This window comes from Gadus chalcogrammus, chromosome 12 (assembly GCF_026213295.1).
Source record: "Gadus chalcogrammus isolate NIFS_2021 chromosome 12, NIFS_Gcha_1.0, whole genome shotgun sequence".
Classification (NCBI taxonomy): Eukaryota; Metazoa; Chordata; class Actinopteri; order Gadiformes; family Gadidae; genus Gadus; species Gadus chalcogrammus.
Genome location: NC_079423.1, coordinates 11,886,686 through 11,907,238, shown reverse-complemented (window position 1 = coordinate 11,907,238; position 20,553 = coordinate 11,886,686). Strand labels below are relative to the sequence as shown.

Below are 20,553 nucleotides of genomic sequence, written 5' to 3'. Positions count from 1 at the left end.
AGCGTGCGTGTTTGTGTTGGTGAAAGTTTAAGAAATGTACAACTGTCGGTTCAGCTCTCTGGTGCTCCCTGCTGGCAGTATCACTATACTGTCCTCATGTTTCACAAAAATAGTTTTGAGAGACGTTGTCAGTTTTTGTATGTTGCTTAAATCCTCCAAAGCGGTTGGCAGTAAACATCAGGTCACGGTACGCCACGGTAGGCCACGGAGTCAATGAGCTCGAGTTGAAAAAGAAAAAGCTTACAGCACCTGGTATTCCCAGGCGGTCTCCCATCCAAGTACTAACCAGGCCCGACCCTGCTTAGCTTCCGAGATCAGACGAGATCGGGCGTGTTCAGGGTGGTATGGCCGTAAGCAATTAGTGCAGGCGCAAAACCAGGTTTTATACAGTAGCACATAAGGAGTGAGAAAGCTGCTGAGGCTCGACGTTACACTCTTACAAAAACAATCATTAGTTAGATATAAACGGCAGTAATTGATTCAGTAGGACTCCTTATCCATGTAAACGATCATTGTGACATCTGAATTCATTAATTATCTGAAATACACTGCGTGTGCGTGTGATGTTAAATGTTTGAACCAAGGTTAACGGTTAAAGTGTCAGAGAATGGGTGGTGATTTTTTGACGTCCTCCCATGATCTGAAGTGAGCGTGCGTGTTTGTGTTGGTGAAAGTTTAAGAAATGTACAACTGTCGGTTCAGCTCTCTGGTGCTCCCTGCTGGCAGTATCACTATACTGTCCTCATGTTTCACAAAAATAGTTTTGAGAGACGTTGTCAGTTTTTGTATGTTGCTTAAATCCTCCAAAGCGGTTGGCAGTAAACATCAGGTCACGGTACGCCACGGTAGGCCACGGAGTCAATGAGCTCGAGTTGAAAAAGAAAAAGCTTACAGCACCTGGTATTCCCAGGCGGTCTCCCATCCAAGTACTAACCAGGCCCGACCCTGCTTAGCTTCCGAGATCAGACGAGATCGGGCGTGTTCTTTTTTTTTTTTATCTTTTTTTTATTATTTTCCAGTTCACACATTTACAGCAACCGATAACAGAGTATTATTTACATACATCATCTCTGGGGAAACAAAAACTTTTACAAACCCAACTTAATCTCCTTCCCTTATCCTCCCCACATCAATTAATCCCAATGAAGGCAGGACAAATATTGCGCCAAATCAAAAAATACAGCTCAATCTGCATGACCCGGTCTTTTCACCAGTTAAACACAATCTCCCCTCCCTCCCCTTCAGAGACTAATTTACTCCCACTCAAAAAGAAATTTTCCGCCTTGTCTCCTCCATACTTATACATTAAGTTCACATCTCTTTTCATTATTGATTTAAACAACATTTTTATTTTCACTTTCCGCCCCTCAAAGTGTGCGTAGTTCCTCCTGCAGACGACCGCGAGTCTGGCATGGCTCAAAACAAAATTCATTAGACAAAAATTAACATTTATTCTTTTTTCAAACGTACCAAACAAAAACAATGTCCTCCACCCTCCCTCCAAGTCTAAATCAGCAGCCCAGTTTTCTTTCAACAGTTCTTTCAAAAACTCAAAGAAATCAACTAACTCCCCACAGTCCAAAAAATAATGTAAAAAGCTCTCATGACCACTTTTGCAAACATCACACATCACATTTACATCATTATTAATCTTATTTAGCACCACGTTTGTATAAATCCTATTGTGTCTGATCAAGAAATCGTTGTTCTCACACTCTATACTATTATACCTTATCCCCATATTTGACCATATTTTCTTTACATTCATACCCACAAACACTCTGCTCCACACTTTCTCAGCTGCCGGCTCCTTCATCACATCCACTATCAACCATCTGTATACTTTCTTCACACTCATTTCTCCAATTTTAGTCTTTTTCCCATTCTCCATCACATATAGCTCAGGCATACTTGTTTCTCCCTTCACCACACATTCACTTTGGATGATCCTGGCCCACTCTAAGGGTATACTGGTTTTAATCTTTTCATATATTTTATTTATTTTCTCTCTATTATCCATCCCCTCCACCTCGCATACCTGATCATAAATGCAATTGTTTCTCAAGAATCCTGGGATGACCTCATAAATGATGTCCTTTATTTGTCTAATCCCTCCTTCTATGAATTTGGGCTCATATAATGTTTTGCCATTGTGTTTAATTTTTTCGTTTAAAAACAGAGGGCAGTTTTACCAACGGTTGTATCCTCTCGCATTCATATTGCATCTTAGGTAGGAATTTCCTCCAGGCTTCAAAGACCTCCCTATAAAATTCTGGTATGGTTATCGTCATTGACTGTTTTAGGCCCATGTACCACACATACTGTCCTATGCCACCCACATCATTCATATATTTCTCCATAAAATCCTTCCACCCATATTTATATCCTCCCACAATATATTTCTTCACCGTTTTAATCCTTAATGCTGTCTTTTTTGTTTCTATATCTAATAAATTCAGCCCTCCTTCACACCTTTTTCCCACCATTGTCCCATGTGCAATCTTAACTCCCTTCCCCTCCCATATAAAATCACACACAATTTTGTTAAGGTCGTTCTTAACCCATATTGGCATTTCTAATACAGACAACACATACACATAGCCTGATAGTAGCAAACTATTAACCACTGTAACCTTTCCCTTTAACCTGAGCTTCCTTGCCTTCCACCTCCCACATACAGTTTTTATTTTGTTGATAACTCCTGTCCATGTTGTCTCAGTTGCCTCTTTAGTTTCAACACCTAAATATATGCCCAACACTTTAATATACCTATCCTGCACCCTTAAACCTACTCCCTCTCTCTCTATGTTACCTATATACATTATTTCGGATTTTTCTTTATTTATTCTCGCGCCCGACGCTCTCCCATATATCTCTGCCAATTCTAGCACCCTTTTCACACTGTTCCCATCCCTCACCGTTATTGTTGTGTCGTCTGCATATTGATTTATTGTATGTATGCTCCCAGATGGTAGTTGTATGCCCTGAACTCTTGCGTCGTTTTTAATTAGTAAGGCCAGGGGCTCTGCTGAAATGGCATAGAGCAACGCCGATAGGGGACATCCCTGCCTTATCGATCTCCCAAGACAAAATCTGTCAGTCAGCACTCCATTTACTTTGACACAGCTCCTTGCACCCTCGTACAACCTCCTGACCCACCCCACTAATCTCTCTCCAAATCCAAATCTCACCAGTAATCTAAATAAAAACTCATGCTCCACCCTATCAAATGCTTTATTCCAATCTATAGCTAACACTATTCCCCCTGCCCCGTCTCTCTTCATGAATTCTATTGTATCCCTAACTGTCGCTATTGTGTCAGCTATATCCCTACCTGGTATACTGTAACTTTGAGATGTTTTAATTATATTCCCTATCACTCGTTTTATTCTGTTAGCCAACACCTTGGCCAGAATTTTGTAATCTACATTTAGCAGACTTATAGGCCTATAATTCTGCAAGTCTAGTTTACTTCCTTTCTTCTTAAAAACTAAGGTAATCACACCTTCTACCATCCTACCCTGCACTATCCCTGTTTTCTCAGTCTCCCTGAATACCTCTACTAAAATTGATGCCATCTGCTCCTTATATACTTTATAAAATTCAATCCCTATCCCATCACTCCCAGGACTCTTCCCGCTTTTCAGCCCCTCTATCGCCTCCATCACCTCCATCCTACTTATCTCTCTGTCACACCATTCACTATCGTCCACACTCAGCTTGCTTTCTACACTATCCAGTACCTCCACTATACTGTCCTCCTCTAATCCACCCCTCTGATATAACTCCCCATAAAACTCTTGCACCCTCTCCAGTATGGCCACATAGTCTGCTACTACCTCCCCCTCCTTTTTCCTGATTTCATGTATATATGTCCTGCTTTGTTTGCTTTTTTCTAGGCCCAGAAAATACGCTGTGCACCTTTCTCCCTCCAGCGCATATTTAGCTTTGCTCCGTAAAATTGCTCCTCTACATTTCTCTGCCTCATATCTCTGAAGTTCCATCTTTACCTCTATATAATTCTCCATGCTGTAACCTTCTTCATTCTCTGCTTTACTCAGCTCTACCCTCAGTCTTTCCCTCAACTCCTTCTCATTCTTCATCATTTTCACTTTTCTTTTCTTACTGTACCAAATGCTTATTGATTTAATCTTATTCTTCACTTTCTCCCATATCTCCCCAATCTGAGTATCTGCCCTATTCTCTTCAACATATTCTTTAATTTTCTCATTCTCCATATCTAATAACTCCCTAATCTGTTGTTTATATTCATCCTCTTCAATATAACCTGCATTCAAAATCCACATCCCTCCCCCTATCTCCTCTCTCCCTACTTTAATTCTGAATCTCACCCCGTCGTGGTCACTCAGTGCATTTATTTCATGTCTTATTCGGTCTATATGTTTTATGTTCTCTCCCTGTGTTAAAACCAAATCTATCCTGCTTTGTTTCAGTACACCATCCCTCATTTGTCTCCTGGTGAATTCCCTCCTCTCTGGATTCTCATTTCTCCACACATCTACTAAATTCTTGTCCTTCATCATGTCTAACAAGCTCTCCCTCGACTTTTCCCATCTGAACACTACACCTTGCCCTATATCTAACCTGCTACATTTAGTATTAAAATCCCCTACTATTATACATCTCCCAATCACTAGCCCTTTCAGCTCCTCTATTATAATTCTTTTATCTATTTCTATATTCGGAACATATATATTAATTAGTCTAAACAACACATTTTGATACTTAAACTCTATGACTATTATCCTCCCTGTCCTATCTTTATATATCTCTTTTATCTCATCTACCCTATGTTTTTTAATCATTATAGCCACCCCTCTTGCGTTCTTAGCCCCGTTATTATAATAAATCCCCCCCCCCCACACCTCCTTCACCTCTATAACTTTTACGTCATCCCAATTTGTCTCCTGTATGCATAGGATGTCACTTCTATATATATTTAAAAGTGACCTCAGTTTGCCCCTGTCCCTTAAACCATTCACATTAACAGAAGTTACTGTGGTCATGAGAGCTAAAAGAAAGAAAATATTTAAACCAAAAACCAAAGCAAGACTCACATGCCAGACCGCGGTCCTTTACTTCTCACTCCCCGTGTCTTCTCCTCCTCTGCTTTCCTTTTGGCGGCCAGTTCTTTTGTCTTCTTCCCTCCTTTTCGTCCTCTGCCCTCCTGTCTTTGCTCCTCATCTATTTTTTCCACCGGTTGTTCTGCTCTCCCTCGTTCACCGTCTGTAGCCTCCGACACATCATCGTACTCCGCTTTTCCCCCCTGCTCCATCATCTGTTCGTCACCGTCCTTCTCAGCACTGTCGCCGCTGTCAGATCTATACCGCCAATCCAGTTCTTTTTCCGCTTCCTCGTTCTCACCTCCCGTCTCCTCTTCAGCTCCCCTTCCGTCATCGTTCTCTCCGTCTTTATCCTCCATCTGTTCTCCTCTCTCCTCCTCCCTCGCCGCTGCGTTCCGTTCCTCACACTCCCGCGCATAATGCCCTGTCTTCTGGCACCTGAAGCACTTGAAATCAGGGCACTCCCTGAAGATGTGTCCTGGCTTGATGCAGAGTCGGCACACCCGCACCTGTCGATCATGTATCACTCTAAAGTACTCCGCTCCTCTCAGTGTCTCTAACTTGGTTGAGTACGGGAGCGATCGTACCTGCTCATTAAAGCGGACTTTTAAAAATCTTGTCCCGTCCGCAATCTCCGTCCCCGGCCACTTGCGCCGTTTGATGACAGATATTGGCCGCACACCCCACTCCTCCAGCCTTGCCAGTATTGTTGCATCTTCCATGTAAACAGGCAAGTTAATAAATGACACCACCATGTCACTGTTCACAATCTCCCTGCCATGCACTAAGGCTCCTTTTACACGCACGCCGTCCAGGAGCTTGCGCTTTCCCACCTCATCCTTCATGGTGATTTCATAGTTTTTTTCCCCTCTCACACGGCATCCGCTCACCACTCCACATTGCACTGCCACTTCCCGCAGAATATCCATCATAGAAATCACCGCTGTTCCCTCCACCTCAACGTCCACTGTCAGCTCTTTCCCGTACTCTTTCTGCCGTCCTTCTCCCGTTTCTGGCCGATTCTCAATCCCATTCCTTCCCTCTTCCTCCAGTGCTCCAACTCCACTGCTAGGCATTGTCTGCTCCGGTCCTTTGTCTGCTGCCATGTGGTCCATCCGTCAAATGAAAGCCTCCCCAAACAGCAAAAAAAGCTGTGGGGAGATTTAGAACTATAATTAAATTACGATTTTGTCAAAATAATATAATCTACAAATCAACAAGAAGAAAAAACACCAGGCTGCTGTATCAGCCTACTCTGCCAACAAACTTTTTCCTGCTTCCTTCACTTCCTGCTTTGCGCACCTGAACGAGATCAGACGAGATCGGGCGTGTTCAGGGTGGTATGGCCGTAAGCAATTAGTGCAGGCGCAAAACCAGGTTTTATACAGTAGCACATAAGGAGTGAGAAAGCTGCTGAGGCTCGACGTTACACTTTTACAAAAACAATCATTAGTTAGATATAAACGGCAGTAATTGATTCAGTAGGACTCCTTATCCATGTAAACGATCATTGTGACATCTGAATTCATTAATTATCTGAAATACACTGCGTGTGCGTGTGATGTTAAATGTTTGAACCAAGGTTAACGGTTAAAGTGTCAGAGAATGGGTGGTGATTTTTTGACGTCCTCCCATGATCTGAAGTGAGCGTGCGTGTTTGTGTTGGTGAAAGTTTAAGAAATGTACAACTGTCGGTTCAGCTCTCTGGTGCTCCCTGCTGGCAGTATCACTATACTGTCCTCATGTTTCACAAAAACAGTTTTGAGAGACGTTGTCAGTTTTTGTATGTTGCTTAAATCCTCCAAAGCGGTTGGCAGTAAACATCAGGTCACGGTACGCCACGTTAGGCCACGGAGTCAATGAGCTCGAGTTGAAAAAGAAAAAGCTTACAGCACCTGGTATTCCCAGGCGGTCTCCCATCCAAGTACTAACCAGGCCCGACCCTGCTTAGCTTCCGAGATCAGACGAGATCGGGCGTGTTCAGGGTGGTATGGCCGTAAGCAATTAGTGCAGGCGCAAAACCAGGTTTTATACAGTAGCACATAAGGAGTGAGAAAGCTGCTGAGGCTCGACGTTACACTCTTACAAAAACAATCATTAGTTAGATATAAACGGCAGTAATTGATTCAGTAGACTCCTTATCCATGTAAACGATCATTGTGACATCTGAATTCATTAATTATCTGAAATACACTGCGTGTGCGTGTGATGTTAAATGTTTGAACCAAGGTTAACGGTTAAAGTGTCAGAGAATGGGTGGTGATTTTTGACGTCCTCCCATGATCTGAAGTGAGCGTGCGTGTTTGTGTTGGTGAAAGTTTAAGAAATGTACAACTGTCGGTTCAGCTCTCTGGTGCTCCCTGCTGGCAGTATCACTATACTGTCCTCATGTTTCACAAAAATAGTTTTGAGAGACGTTGTCAGTTTTTGTATGTTGCTTAAATCCTCCAAAGCGGTTGGCAGTAAACATCAGGTCACGGTACGCCACGGTAGGCCACGGAGTCAATGAGCTCGAGTTGAAAAAGAAAATGCTTACAGCACCTGGTATTCCCAGGCGGTCTCCCATCCAAGTACTAACCAGGCCCGACCCTGCTTAGCTTCCGAGATCAGACGAGATCGGGCGTGTTCAGGGTGGTATGGCCGTAAGCAATTAGTGCAGGCGCAAAACCAGGTTTATACAGTAGCACATAAGGAGTGAGAAAGCTGCTGAGGCTCGACGTTACACTTTTACAAAAACAATCATTAGTTAGATATAAACGGCAGTAATTGATTCAGTAGGACTCCTTATCCATGTAAACGATCATTGTGACATCTGAATTCATTAATTATCTGAAATACACTGCGTGTGCGTGTGATGTTAAATGTTTGAACCAAGGTTAACGGTTAAAGTGTCAGAGAATGGGTGGTGATTTTTTGACGTCCTCCCATGATCTGAAGTGAGCGTGCGTGTTTGTGTTGGTGAAAGTTTAAGAAATGTACAACTGTCGGTTCAGCTCTCTGGTGCTCCCTGCTGGCAGTATCACTATACTGTCCTCATGTTTCACAAAAATAGTTTTGAGAGACGTTGTCAGTTTTTGTATGTTGCTTAAATCCTCCAAAGCGGTTGGCAGTAAACATCAGGTCACGGTACGCCACGGAGTCAATGAGCTCGAGTTGAAAAAGAAAAAGCTTACAGCACCTGGTATTCCCAGGCGGTCTCCCATCCAAGTACTAACCAGGCCCGACCCTGCTTAGCTTCCGAGATCAGACGAGATCGGGCGTGTTCAGGGTGGTATAGGCCGTAAGCAATTAGTGCAGGCGCAAAACCAGGTTTTATACAGTAGCACATAAGGAGTGAGAAAGCTGCTGAGGCTCGACGTTACACTTTTACAAAAACAATCATTAGTTAGATATAAACGGCAGTAATTGATTCAGTAGGACTCCTTATCCATGTAAACGATCATTGTGACATCTGAATTCATTAATTATCTGAAATACACTGCGTGTGCGTGTGATGTTAAATGTTTGAACCAAGGTTAACGGTTAAAGTGTCAGAGAATGGGTGGTGATTTTTTGACGTCCTCCCATGATCTGAAGTGAGCGTGCGTGTTTGTGTTGGTGAAAGTTTAAGAAATGTACAACTGTCGGTTCAGCTCTCTGGTGCTCCCTGCTGGCAGTATCACTATACTGTCCTCATGTTTCACAAAAATAGTTTTGAGAGACGTTGTCAGTTTTTGTATGTTGCTTAAATCCTCCAAAGCGGTTGGCAGTAAACATCAGGTCACGGTAACGGTAGGCCACGGAGTCAATGAGCTCGAGTTGAAAAAGAAAAAGCTTACAGCACCTGGTATTCCCAGGCGGTCTCCCATCCAAGTACTAACCAGGCCCGACCCTGCTTAGCTTCCGAGATCAGACGAGATCGGGCGTGTTCAGGGTGGTATGGCCGTAAGCAATTAGTGCAGGCGCAAAAACCAGGTTTTATACAGTAGCACATAAGGAGTGAGAAAGCTGCTGAGGCTCGACGTTACACTTTTACAAAAACAATCATTAGTTAGATATAAACGGCAGTAATTGATTCAGTAGGACTCCTTATCCATGTAAACGATCATTGTGACATCTGAATTCATTAATTATCTGAAATACACTGCGTGTGCGTGTGATGTTAAATGTTTGAACCAAGGTTAACGGTTAAAGTGTCAGAGAATGGGTGGTGATTTTTTGACGTCCTCCCATGATCTGAAGTGAGCGTGCGTGTTTGTGTTGGTGAAAGTTTAAGAAATGTACAACTGTCGTTTCAGCTCTCTGGTGCTCCCTGCTGGCAGTATCACTATACTGTCCTCATGTTTCACAAAATTAGTTTTGAGAGACGTTGTCAGTTTTTGTATGTTGCTTAAATCCTCCAAAGCGGTTGGCAGTAAACATCAGGTCACGGTACGCCACGGTAGGCCACGGAGTCAATGAGCTCGAGTTGAAAAAGAAAAAGCTTACAGCACCTGGTATTCCCAGGCGGTCTCCCATCCAAGTACTAACCAGGCCCGACCCTGCTTAGCTTCCGAGATCAGACGAGATCGGGCGTGTTCAGGGTGGTATGGCCGTAAGCAATTAGTGCAGGCGCAAAACCAGGTTTTATACAGTAGCACATAAGGAGTGAGAAAGCTGCTGAGGCTCGACGTTACACTTTTACAAAAACAATCATTAGTTAGATATAAACGGCAGTAATTGATTCAGTAGACTCCTTATCCATGTAAACGATCATTGTGACATCTGAATTCATTAATTATCTGAAATACACTGCGTGTGCGTGTGATGTTAAATGTTTGAACCAAGGTTAACGGTTAAAGTGTCAGAGAATGGGTGGTGATTTTTTGACGTCCTCCCATGATCTGAAGTGAGCGTGCGTGTTTGTGTGGTGAAGTTTAAGAAATGTACAACTGTCGGTTCAGCTCTCTGGTGCTCCCTGCTGGCAGTATCACTATACTGTCCTCATGTTTCACAAAAATAGTTTTGAGAGACGTTGTCAGTTTTTGTATGTTGCTTAAATCCTCCAAAGCGGTTGGCAGTAAACATCAGGTCACGGTACGCCACGGTAGGCCACGGAGTCAATGAGCTCGAGTTGAAAAAGAAAAAGCTTACAGCACCTGGTATTCCCAGGCGGTCCCCCATCCAAGTACTAATCAGGCCCGACCCTGCTTAGCTTCCGAGTTCAGACGAGATCAGGCGTGTTCAGGGTGGTATGGCCGTAAGCAATAGTGCATGGCGCAAAACCAGGTTTTATACAGTAGCACATAAGGAGTGAGAAAGCCTGCTGAGGCTCGACGTTACACTCTTTACAAAAACAATCATTAGTTAGATATAAACGGCAGTAATTGATTCAGTAGGACTCCTTATCCATGTAAACGATCATTGTGACATCTGAATTCATTAATTATCTGCAATACACTGCGTGTGCGTGTGATGTTAAATGTTTGAACCAAGGTTAACGGTTAAAGTGTCAGAGAATGGGTGGTGATTTTTTGACGTCCTCCCATGATCTGAAGTGAGCGTGCGTGTTTGTGTTGGTGAAAGTTTAAGAAATGTACAACTGTCGTTTCAGCTCTCTGGTGCTCCCTGCTGGCAGTATCACTATACTGTCCTCATGTTTCACAAAAATAGTTTTGAGAGACGTTGTCAGTTTTTGTATGTTGCTTAAATCCTCCAAAGCGGTTGGCAGTAAACATCAGGTCACGGTAGGCCACGGAGTCAATGAGCTCGAGTTGAAAAAGAAAAAGCTTACAGCACCTGGTATTCCCAGGCGGTCTCCCATCCAAGTACTAACCAGGCCCGACCCTGCTTAGCTTCCGAGATCAGACGAGATCGGGCGTGTTCTTTTTTTTTTAATCTTTTTTATTATTTTCCAGTTCACACATTTACAGCAGCCGATAACAGAGTATTATTTACATACATCATCTCTGGGGAAACAAAAACTTTTACAAACCCAACTTAATCTCCTTCCCTTATCCTCCCCACATCAATTAATCCCAATGAAGGCAGGACAAATATTGCGCCAAATCAAAAAATACAGCTCAATCTGCATGACCCGGTCTTTTCACCAGTTAAACACAATCTCCCCTCCCTCCCCTTCAGAGACTAATTTACTCCCACTCAAAAAGAAATTTTCCGCCTTGTCTCCTCCATACTTATACATTAAGTTCACATCTCTTTTCATTATTGATTTAAACAACATTTTTATTTTCACTTTCCGCCCCTCAAAGTGTGCGTAGTTCCTCCTGCAGACGACCGCGAGTCTGGCATGGCTCAAAACAAAATTCATTAGACAAAAATTAACATTTATTCTTTTTTCAAACGTACCAAACAAAAACAATGTCCTCCACCCTCCCTCCAAGTCTAAATCAGCAGCCCAGTTTTCTTTCAACAGTTCTTTCAAAAACTCAAAGAAATCAACTAACTCCCCACAGTCCAAAAAATAATGTAAAAAGCTCTCATGACCACTTTTGCAAACATCACACATCACATTTACATCATTATTAATCTTATTTAGCACCACGTTTGTATAAATCCTATTGTGTCTGATCAAGAAATCGTTGTTCTCACACTCTATACTATTATACCTTATCCCCATATTTGACCATATTTCTTTACATTCATACCCACAAACACTCTGCTCCACACTTTCTCAGCTGCCGGCTCCTTCATCACATCCACTATCAACCATCTGTATACTTTCTTCACACTCATTTCTCCAATTTTAGTCTTTTTCCCATTCTCCATCACATATAGCTCAGGCATACTTGTTTCTCCCTTCACCACACATTCACTTTGGATGATCCTGGCCCACTCTAAGGGTATACTGGTTTTAATCTTTTCATATATTTTATTTATTTTCTCTCTATTATCCATCCCCTCCACCTCGCATACCTGATCATAAATGCAATTGTTTCTCAAGAATCCTGGGATGACCTCATAAATGATGTCCTTTATTTGTCTAATCCCTCCTTCTATGAATTTGGGCTCATATAATGTTTTGCCATTGTGTTTAATTTTTTCGTTTAAAAACAGGGGCAGTTTTACCAACGGTTGTATCCTCTCGCATTCATATTGCATCTTAGGTAGGAATTTCCTCCAGGCTTCAAAGACCTCCCTATAAAATTCTGGTATGGTTATCGTCATTGACTGTTTTAGGCCCATGTACCACACATACTGTCCTATGCCACCCACATCATTCATATATTTCTCCATAAAATCCTTCCACCCATATTTATATCCTCCCACAATATATTTCTTCACCGTTTTAATCCTTAATGCTGTCTTTTTTGTTTCTATATCTAATAAATTCAGCCCTCCTTCACACCTTTTTCCCACCAGTGTCCCATGTGCAATCTTAACTCCTTTCCCCCCCATATAAAATCACACACAATTTTGTTAAGGTCGTTCTTAACCCATATTGGCATTTCTAATACAGACAACACATACACATAGCCTGATAGTAGCAAACTATTAACCACTGTAACCTTTCCCTTTAACCTGAGCTTCCTTGCCTTCCACCTCCCACATACAGTTTTTATTTTGTTGATAACTCCTGTCCATGTTGTCTCAGTTGCCTCTTTAGTTTCAACACCTAAATATATGCCCAACACTTTAATATACCTATCCTGCACCCTTAAACCTACTCCCTCTCTCTCTATGTTACCTATATACATTATTTCGGATTTTTCTTTATTTATTCTCGCGCCCGACGCTCTCCCATATATCTCTGCCAATTCTAGCACCCTTTTCACACTGTTCCCATCCCTCACCGTTATTGTTGTGTCGTCTGCATATTGATTTATTGTATGTATGCTCCCAGATGGTAGTTGTATGCCCTGAACTCTTGCGTCGTTTTTAATTAGTAAGGCCAGGGGCTCTGCTGAAATGGCATAGAGCAACGCCGATAGGGGACATCCCTGCCTTATCGATCTCCCAAGACAAAATCTGTCAGTCAGCACTCCATTTACTTTGACACAGCTCCTTGCACCCTCGTACAACCTCCTGACCCACCCCACTAATCTCTCTCCAAATCCAAATCTCACCAGTAATCTAAATAAAAACTCATGCTCCACCCTATCAAATGCTTTATTCCAATCTATAGCTAACACTATTCCCCCTGCCCCGTCTCTCTTCATGAATTCTATTGTATCCCTAACTGTCGCTATTGTGTCAGCTATATCCCTACCTGGTATACTGTAACTTTGAGATGTTTTAATTATATTCCCTATCACTCGTTTTATTCTGTTAGCCAACACCTTGGCCAGAATTTTGTAATCTACATTTAGCAGACTTATAGGCCTATAATTCTGCAAGTCTAGTTTACTTCCTTTCTTCTTAAAAACTAAGGTAATCACACCTTCTACCATCCTACCCTGCACTATCCCTTTTTTCTCAGTCTCCCTGAATACCTCTACTAAAATTGATGCCATCTGCTCCTTATATACTTTATAAAATTCAATCCCTATCCCATCACTCCCAGGACTCTTCCCGCTTTTCAGCCCCTCTATCGCCTCCATCACCTCCATCCTACTTATCTCTCTGTCACACCATTCACTATCGTCCACACTCAGCTTGCTTTCTACACTATCCAGTACCTCCACTATACTGTCCTCCTCTAATCCACCCCTCTGATATAACTCCCCATAAAACTCTTGCACCCTCTCCAGTATGGCCACATAGTCTGCTACTACCTCCCCCTCCTTTTTCCTGATTTCATGTATATATGTCCTGCTTTGTTTGCTTTTTTCTAGGCCCAGAAAATACGCTGTGCACCTTTCTCCCTCCAGCGCATATTTAGCTTTGCTCCGTAAAATTGCTCCTCTACATTTCTCTGCCTCATATCTCTGAAGTTCCATCTTTACCTCTATATAATTCTCCATGCTGTAACCTTCTTCATTCTCTGCTTTACTCAGCTCTACCCTCAGTCTTTCCCTCAACTCCTTCTCATTCTTCATCATTTTCACTTTTCTTTTCTTACTGTACCAAATGCTTATTGATTTAATCTTATTCTTCACTTTCTCCCATATCTCCCCAATCTGAGTATCTGCCCTATTCTCTTCAACATATTCTTTAATTTTCTCATTCTCCATATCTAATAACTCCCTAATCTGTTGTTTATATTCATCCTCTTCAATATAACCTGCATTCAAAATCCACATCCCTCCCCCTATCTCCTCTCTCCCTACTTTAATTCTGAATCTCACCCCGTCGTGGTCACTCAGTGCATTTATTTCATGTCTTATTCGGTCTATATGTTTTATGTTCTCTCCCTGTGTTAAAACCAAATCTATCCTGCTTTGTTTCAGTACACCATCCCTCATTTGTCTCCTGGTGAATTCCCTCCTCTCTGGATTCTCATTTCTCCACACATCTACTAAATTCTTGTCCTTCATCATGTCTAACAAGCTCTCCCTCGACTTTTCCCATCTGAACACTACACCTTGCCCTATATCTAACCTGCTACATTTAGTATTAAAATCCCCTACTATTATACATCTCCCAATCACTAGCCCTTTCAGCTCCTCTATTATAATTCTTTTATCTATTTCTATATTCGGAACATATATATTAATTAGTCTAAACAACACATTTTGATACTTAAACTCTATGACTATTATCCTCCCTGTCCTATCTTTATATATCTCTTTTATCTCATCTACCCTATGTTTTTTAATCATTATAGCCACCCCTCTTGCATTCTTAGCCCCGTTATTATAATAAATCCCCCCCCCCCACACCTCCTTCACCTCTATAACTTTTACGTCATCCCAATTTGTCTCCTGTATGCATAGGATGTCACTTCTATATATATTTAAAAGTGACCTCAGTTTGCCCCTGTCCCTTAAACCATTCACATTAACAGAAGTTACTGTGGTCATGAGAGCTAAAAGAAAGAAAATATTTAAACCAAAAACCAAAGCAAGACTCACATGCCAGACCGCGGTCCTTTACTTCTCACTCCCCGTGTCTTCTCCTCCTCTGCTTTCCTTTTGGCGGCCAGTTCTTTTGTCTTCTTCCCTCCTTTTCGTCCTCTGCCCTCCTGTCTTTGCTCCTCATCTATTTTTTCCACCGGTTGTTCTGCTCTCCCTCGTTCACCGTCTGTAGCCTCCGACACATCATCGTACTCCGCTTTTCCCCCCTGCTCCATCATCTGTTCGTCACCGTCCTTCTCAGCACTGTCGCCGCTGTCAGATCTATACCGCCAATCCAGTTCTTTTTCCGCTTCCTCGTTCTCACCTCCCGTCTCCTCTTCAGCTCCCCTTCCGTCATCGTTCTCTCCGTCTTTATCCTCCATCTGTTCTCCTCTCTCCTCCTCTCTCGCCGCTGCGTTCCGTTCCTCACACTCCCGCGCATAATGCCCTGTCTTCTGGCACCTGAAGCACTTGAAATCAGGGCACTCCCTGAAGATGTGTCCTGGCTTGATGCAGAGTCGGCACACCCGCACCTGTCGATCATGTATCACTCTAAAGTACTCCGCTCCTCTCAGTGTCTCTAACTTGGTTGAGTACGGGAGCGATCGTACCTGCTCATTAAAGCGGACTTTTAAAAATCTTGTCCCGTCCGCAATCTCCGTCCCCGGCCACTTGCGCCGTTTGATGACAGATATTGGCCGCACACCCCACTCCTCCAGCCTTGCCAGTATTGTTGCATCTTCCATGTAAACAGGCAAGTTAATAAATGACACCACCATGTCACTGTTCACAATCTCCCTGCCATGCACTAAGGCTCCTTTTACACGCACGCCGTCCAGGAGCTTGCGCTTTCCCACCTCATTCTTCATGGTGATTTCATAGTTTTTTTCCCCTCTCACACGGCATCCGCTCACCACTCCACATTGCACTGCCACTTCCCGCAGAATATCCATCATGGAAATCACCGCTGTTCCCTCCACCTCAACGTCCACTGTCAGCTCTTTCCGTACTCTTTCTGCCGTCCTTCTCCCGTTTCTGGCCGATTCTCAATCCCATTCCTTCCCTCTTCCTCCAGTGCTCCAACTCCACTGCTAGGCATTGTCTGCTCCGGTCCTTTGTCTGCTGCCATGTGGTCCATCCGTCAAATGAAAGCCTCCCCAAACAGCAAAAAAAGCTGTGGGGAGATTTAGAACTATAATTAAATTACGATTTTGTCAAAATAATATAATCTACAAATCAACAAGAAGAAAAAACACCAGGCTGCTGTATCAGCCTACTCTGCCAACAAACTTTTTCCTGCTTCCTTCACTTCCTGCTTTGCGCACCTGAACGAGATCAGACGAGATCGGGCGTGTTCAGGGTGGTATGGCCATAATCAATTAGTGCAGGCGCAAAACCAGGTTTTATACAGTAGCACATAAGGAGTGAGAAAGCTGCTGAGGCTCGACGTTACACTCTTACAAAAACAATCATTAGTTAGATATAAACGGCAGTAATTGATTCAGTAGGACTCCTTATCCATGTAAACGATCATTGTGACATCTGAATTCATTAATTATCTGAAATACACTGCGTGTGCGTGTGATGTTAAATGTTTGAACCAAGGTTAACGGTTAAAGTGTCAGAGAATGGGTGGTGATTTTTTGACGTCCTCCCATGATCTGAAGTGAGCGTGCGTGTTTGTGTTGGTGAAAGTTTAAGAAATGTACAACTGTCGGTTCAGCTCTCTGGTGCTCCCTGCTGGCAGTATCACTATACTGTCCTCATGTTTCACAAAAACAGTTTTGAGAGACGTTGTCAGTTTTTGTATGTTGCTTAAATCCTCCAAAGCGGTTGGCAGTAAACATCAGGTCACGGTACGCCACGGGAGGCCACGGAGTCAATGAGCTCGAGTTGAAAAATAAATAGCTTACAGCACCTGGTATTCCCAGGCGGTCTCCCATCCAAGTACTAACCAGGCCAGACCCTGCTTAGCTTCCGAGATCAGACGAGATCGGGCGTGTTCAGGGTGGTATGGCCGTAAGCAATTAGTACAGGCGCAAAACCAGGTTTTATACAGTAGCACATAAGGAGTGAGAAAGCTGCTGAGGCTCGACGTTACACTCTTACAAAAACAATCATTAGTTAGATATAAACGGCAGTAATTGATTCAGTAGGACTCCTTATCCATGTAAACGATCATTGTGACATCTGAATTCATTAATTATCTGAAATACACTGCGTGTGCGTGTGATGTTAAATGTTTGAACCAAGGTTAACGGTTAAAGTGTCAGAGAATGGGTGGTGATTTTTTGACGTCCTCCCATGATCTGAAGTGAGCGTGCGTGTTTGTGTTGGTGAAAGTTTAAGAAATGTACAACTGTCGGTTCAGCTCTCTGGTGCTCCCTGCTGGCAGTATCACTATACTGTCCTCATGTTTCACAAAAATAGTTTTGAGAGACGTTGTCAGTTTTTGTATGTTGCTTAAATCCTCCAAAGCGGTTGGCAGTAAACATCAGGTCACGGTACGCCACGCTAGGCCACGGAGGCAATGAGCTCGAGTTGAAAAAGAAAAAACGTACAGCACCTGGTATTCCCAGGCGGTCTCCCATCCAAGTACTAACCATGCCCGACCCTGCTTAACTTCCGAGATCAGACGAGTTCAGGGTGGTATAGCCGTAAACAAATAGTACAGGCTCACAACCAGGTTTTATACAGTAGCACATAAGGAGTGAGAAAGCTGCTGAGGCTCGACGTTACACTCTTACAAAAACAATCATTAGTTAGATATAAACGGCAGTAATTGATTCAGTAGGACTCCTTATCCATGTAAACGATCATTGTGACATCTGAATTCATTAATTATCTGAAATACACTGCGTGTGCGTGTGATGTTAAATGTTTGAACCAAGGTTAACGGTTAAAGTGTCAGAGAATGGGTGGTGATTTTTTGACGTCCTCCCATGATCTGAAGTGAGCGTGCGTGTTTGTGTTGGTGAAAGTTTAAGAAATGTACAACTGTCGGTTCAGCTCTCTGGTGCTCCCTGCTGGCAGTATCACTATACTGTCCTCATGTTTCACAAAAATAGTTTTGAGAGACGTTGTCAGTTTTTGTATGTTGCTTAAATCCTCCAAAGCGGTTGGCAGTAAACATCAGGTCACGGTACGCCACGGAGTCAATGAGCTCGAGTTGAAAAAGAAAAAGCTTACAGCACCTGGTATTCCCAGGCGGTCTCCCATCCAAGTAATAACCAGGCCCGACCCTGCTTAGCTTCCGAGATCAGACGAGATCGGGCGTGTTCAGGGTGGTATGGCCATAAGCAATTAGTGCAGGCGCAAAACCAGGTTTTTATACAGTAGCACATAAGGAGTGAGAAAGCTGCTGAGGCTCGACGTTACACTCTTACAAAAACAATCATTAGTTAGATATAAACGGCAGTAATTGATTCAGTAGGACTCCTTATCCATGTAAACGATCATTGTGACATCTGAATTCATTAATTATCTGAAATACACTGCGTGTGCGTGTGATGTTAAATGTTTGAACCAAGGTTAACGGTTAAAGTGTCAGAGAATGGGTGGTGATTTTTTGACGTCCTCCCATGATCTGAGGCCTGTTTCAGGTAGCTGGTTTTGAGGCAACCCCGAGTTTGTTCGCTCTGAGTTAGTGGAAACTCTGGGTTTTCCGTTTCAGGTAGCAGGTTCAGCGCAACCGAGAGTTAGTTGCTGCGGCAACATACGCCGTGGACCTAACCTGCTCGGGAGGTGGTTAGACCTACTCTGAGTTTGTTGTCTATAAGGCTGAAGGCAGCTCTCCGACAGAAGGAAGTGTTAGAAATGGCATGTCCTTTTCTACGAGAGCCTGTGGATGTAGAGGCTGCGATCCTCAGAAGGAATCTCTGTGAGGAACGATTATTAAGACCCCGGTTGAATATACTTTATTTTCCTGATAATTTTCTTCACGAGCGCTATCGTTTTTCAGCGCAATTTATTTAGACCACCTTCTCAGCCCCCTTGTTAACTGTCAAACGCACCGGGGGCATGCTTTAAGTTTATTTTTATTTTTTTTATCGCAATTAACGCATGTGCAGAATGATCCGCCCCGTGCATCCCACCCACTCTGTACTACAGTCACTTCAACGTTGTGGCTTTCCCATGATCAGAGTAGCTGACTAACCACGGACCTATAACTGCTGCAAGTCAAGAAACTCATTTTAAGAATGCAAGGCAGAAAAGACCCTGGTACTGCTTTTAACCAGATGCTGTTCTTCTCTACATGCACATGCTCAGCATAATCGTCTGCATTGTTCACTGAAGTAAAACCCTTTGAGTAAACTGTTCAACAAAATAACTTGTCCCACCACAGCTCGTGTTCTAATAAAGACAATCTACTTATTATGAGGATTTTTTTATTTTCTGAAAGCACAAAAAAAAAGAAGTCATTTATATTGGGTATGTTTTTAGAGCAGGGAACAGTATCCCAGTTTGCACCTCACCCACTTATAACTTATGTTCCAAAATGTGGATCTCCAAAGCATCCTTTTGCATCTTTTGAATTGTTACAATTGCATGGAGGTTGGTGAGGGCATCTGGTTCAAGTGGGCGATGACGCCATCAGTAACTGGAAGAAGATGATTAGACAGTGCAATTATTACTTGAGCCAGAATATTGCCCCATCTAATTTGCAACGCGCTGGGTTGCGTGTACACATTTAATTATTTTGAATAACCAACCTCTTTTACTGTAAAGGCACTTCTATCCTGGGGGGTGGGGGGGATCAGAGGAGCTCCCCCCAGGGATGCCCTCAGCCACAGGACGCATACTCTGTTGGCTGAGGGCCATCTCCTCAGCCTCTGTGAGGGCTGCAGGTGGTGGACCCCCTCCAGTCTGCCAGGCCTCTGCTTTTTTTCGATTTGCTAACATGGAGGAAAATGTTACCCTAATATTCAGTAAGCGCCATTTTGAAGACACATATATATTTATAATGCATTTTGCCTAGGTGTAGCCTTCTAATATATCTAAATCCTATTAAATATTGGCAGTGTTGGGGTGGCTGGGAAATGTACTACTTACATTTACTGCTTAAATATAGTATACAAATATATAATACATGTTGAACATAGCTGTTAAATTAGGTAGAGCAGGCAAAACAGCACAATTGATTTGATTTCAATTAAACATTAGTTTACCTGTTTAAACTATATTTTATTTTACACAATTTACATATTGAATAAGTGGAAGATATTAAACTTTCCTCTTATTTTATTTTACTAATTTATTTGACTCACGCATTGACTTGTTCAGCTATTTCCTGCCAAGCTCTCTCTCGCGCTCTCGCTGCCGCGGCGGTATTGCTTTTTTTTGTTAAAATGGGTAACTGCTCGGCATACACGTTCATTAGAATTTCCAATTCCGTGGGGGAAAAGTAAGTGGATCTACGCTTTTGGTCCATGTTTGATCATGTTATCAGAGATCCATTGATGATGGCTCTTCATAGTCAACAGGCACGCCCTCAACCCAGAGTGAACATACTCAGAGTTGATTAACCCAACGCTGATCACCTGTTCTGAAACCGA

At 42.8% G+C, this 20,553-nt stretch overlaps 9 non-coding genes and 1 pseudogene across 9 annotated transcripts; all 10 read right to left on the bottom strand.

The window, feature by feature from the left end:
* Nucleotides 1–237: 237 nt before the first annotated feature.
* Nucleotides 238–356, bottom strand: LOC130399268 (5S ribosomal RNA). The gene has a single exon (XR_008901787.1). It is a non-coding gene; the product is annotated as a 5S ribosomal RNA (ribosomal RNA).
* A 6,611-nt stretch (nt 357–6,967) lies between these two features.
* LOC130399265 (5S ribosomal RNA) lies at nt 6,968–7,086 on the bottom strand. Its single transcript, XR_008901786.1, has one exon. It is a non-coding gene; the product is annotated as a 5S ribosomal RNA (ribosomal RNA).
* Nucleotides 7,087–7,613: 527 nt separating this feature from the next.
* LOC130399615 (5S ribosomal RNA) lies at nt 7,614–7,732 on the bottom strand. Its single transcript, XR_008902120.1, has one exon. It is a non-coding gene; the product is annotated as a 5S ribosomal RNA (ribosomal RNA).
* Nucleotides 7,733–8,250: 518 nt separating this feature from the next.
* On the bottom strand, nt 8,251–8,370 carry LOC130401186 (5S ribosomal RNA). Its single transcript, XR_008903649.1, has one exon. It is a non-coding gene; the product is annotated as a 5S ribosomal RNA (ribosomal RNA).
* Nucleotides 8,371–8,895: 525 nt separating this feature from the next.
* Nucleotides 8,896–9,014, bottom strand: LOC130399264 (5S ribosomal RNA). Its single transcript, XR_008901785.1, has one exon. It is a non-coding gene; the product is annotated as a 5S ribosomal RNA (ribosomal RNA).
* A 530-nt stretch (nt 9,015–9,544) lies between these two features.
* LOC130399263 (5S ribosomal RNA) lies at nt 9,545–9,663 on the bottom strand. Its single transcript, XR_008901784.1, has one exon. It is a non-coding gene; the product is annotated as a 5S ribosomal RNA (ribosomal RNA).
* A 526-nt stretch (nt 9,664–10,189) lies between these two features.
* LOC130400022 (5S ribosomal RNA) lies at nt 10,190–10,308 on the bottom strand. Its single transcript, XR_008902509.1, has one exon. It is a non-coding gene; the product is annotated as a 5S ribosomal RNA (ribosomal RNA).
* Nucleotides 10,309–16,904: 6,596 nt separating this feature from the next.
* LOC130400825 (5S ribosomal RNA) lies at nt 16,905–17,023 on the bottom strand. Its single transcript, XR_008903298.1, has one exon. It is a non-coding gene; the product is annotated as a 5S ribosomal RNA (ribosomal RNA).
* A 529-nt stretch (nt 17,024–17,552) lies between these two features.
* On the bottom strand, nt 17,553–17,661 carry LOC130396250 (5S ribosomal RNA; annotated as a pseudogene).
* A 519-nt stretch (nt 17,662–18,180) lies between these two features.
* Nucleotides 18,181–18,299, bottom strand: LOC130401023 (5S ribosomal RNA). Its single transcript, XR_008903486.1, has one exon. It is a non-coding gene; the product is annotated as a 5S ribosomal RNA (ribosomal RNA).
* Nucleotides 18,300–20,553: the final 2,254 nt, after the last annotated feature.